Source organism: Schistocerca gregaria, unplaced genomic scaffold (assembly GCF_023897955.1).
Source record: "Schistocerca gregaria isolate iqSchGreg1 unplaced genomic scaffold, iqSchGreg1.2 ptg000805l, whole genome shotgun sequence".
NCBI classification, from domain to species: Eukaryota; Metazoa; Arthropoda; class Insecta; order Orthoptera; family Acrididae; genus Schistocerca; species Schistocerca gregaria.
The window spans coordinates 212501-215000 of NW_026062173.1; positions in this window are offsets into that span (position 1 = coordinate 212501).

The window sequence follows — 2500 nt, forward strand, 5'->3', positions numbered from 1 at the left end:
TTAACCTAACTTACGCTGCACCTTAACCTAACTTACACTGCACCTTAACCTAACTTACACTGCACCTTAACCTAACTTACACTGCACCTTAACCTAACTTACACTGCACCTTAACCTAACTTACACTGCACCTTAACCTAACTTACACTGCACCTTAACCTAAGTTACACTGCACCTTAACCTAAGTTACACTGCACCTTAACCTAAGTTACACTGCACCTTAACCTAAGTTACACTGCACCTTAACCTAAGTTACACTGCACCTTAACCTAAGTTACACTGCACCTTAACCTAAGTTACACTGCACCTTAACCTAAGTTACACTGCACCTTAACCTAAGTTACACTGCACCTTAACCTAAGTTACACTGCACCTTAACCTAAGTTACACTGCACCTTAACCTAAGTTACACTGCACCTTAACCTAAGTTACACTGCACCTTAACCTAACTTACACTGCACCTTAACCTAACTTACACTGCACCTTAACCTAACTTACACTGCACCTTAACCTAACTTACACTGCACCTTAACCTAACTTACACTGCACCTTAACCTAACTTACACTGCACCTTAACCTAACTTACACTGCACCTTAACCTAACTTACACTGCACCTTAACCTAACTTACACTGCACCTTAACCTAACTTACACTGCACCTTAACTGTCACATGTAACGTCACAGGAATGTAGCTTTGCCTAACAGCAACCCTCTGAACATAGTTCACTGCTTGGATCCTCTGGTGTCATGTGTATTTCTTGATGCCATGGTGCGTACCCTCACATAAAGGTCTTTCGAGTGTTGCGTACTTTCTACACAGTCCCGCTAACCACTGGAAGGGTGTACCGCTACAGAACGAATATCGCCCTCCCCTCCTGCCCTTCCAAGCTGGTCGGTCAGGCGTTTGTTTGTGAAATGAGCCTTGCAGCTGTTCAGTTGCATTCGGTTGTCGATGCAGTCAGTGTACGTTGTGGTACGGCCTGTGTGGACTGTCCGCTGATGTACGCGTAACCCACACTGATCATCCGTCGTTACGTACTGAGTGACATAATGTGGCACATGCTTGACCGTACACCGGCTGCGCCCTACAATGGCGAATCATAAGGGCCATATGTTGTGCACGATGCTACTTGTCTCGTCTCCCCATTACAGCGAGATTGCACTGTTGTACGCCGTACAGACATGTGGTAAGTAGGTACGGACGAAAGTATTGCATGTTGGCCCCCCCCCCCCCCTCCTCCCTCTGCCGGGAATCAGCGTGAGCCGTCTGTTGATGTAGCGACGAGGGTTTTCCTATTTAATCGTATTGCCCCACACAACATGATAGCACGGTGGACCGCGTTCCACATCTGCGACATGCTACAGAGGCCGGTTGACAGTCGACCGCGCAAGGGACATTGCACACGTGCGCGGACCATCTTCCACGTGTTCTCTCGTGTACATGCCGCAGTGTGTATGTGGGCTGATGTAGCGTGTCGTGACACATAACATGCAGGCATGCCAGAATCGTAGATTTCGCAAATGTAGATTGACGTATACGTTTGCTGCCAAAGATCCGCAAATGAACTGGAAATCAGTTGTTGAGCGGTTGTTCGCGCTGCAGGTGCATCGGTGATAGCGACGATCGGTACATCTGTGAACCGGTTGTTTCGGCGGTACCCGCCATGCCCCCGAACCTGAGTTGGCCATGTGGGTATGAAGCGATACGAGGCTGTGGGTTGGCGGGACAGTCCCCGGCCGGTGAGGGGGGGCCGCCCGGCGTGCTGGCCGCGCGCTGCGTGAGCGCACGCACTACAGCCGGCTGGTGGGGGGCGCCCAGTGGCAGGAGCGCCGGGCGACGGGCCCGGCTGGCGTCCCAGCTATGCGCCGGCGCACCCTGCGCGCGGCGCCAGGCGGCCAAAGTGGGTTCTGTCGAGCCCGGTGCGAAGCGCGGTGGACATCTGCAGTGTGCTGGTCCGATTGCGGACTGTGTGCGTTGAGGATGCGCCGCCGCCCGGCACTCGGCGTCGCGACGCCGTCTGCTGCTCGGTCGCCCCCAGCGGTTCTCGCAGGTGGTTTGTATCGCAGCTCTGCGGACGTGTTGGCGCGTGCGCTGTGCTGGGAGAGTTCGCTTCTGCACCCAAGTGGGGCTTTGCCCTTCTGTGGCGCTGGCGTTGGAGCTGCCGGTCACCGTAGGTGGCGCGTGTTGTTTCCCGCCGGCAATGCCACGACAGCACGCTCCCGGGCCTCTGTCGGCAGCGGCAAGCTCAGTTGGGAGCACGGGTGTTCGCACTGAAAGCGTCTACTCGCCTATCTCCGGGCGATTGCGCCTCTCTCGAACCCGACCAAGTACTTAGGACGGCGCTGCGCGCCGCCGGGACCTGAGAGGGTTTCGAGGTGTATCGTGCAGGGGAGCTCAGCCTCCTCCTGTTTGCAGAATAATTGAGCGGACGCTTGCGTGTTCGCGCGGGCCCTCGGGACACACTCCCGGGCGGCCGGCTGCTCAGCTCTCGTTGACGC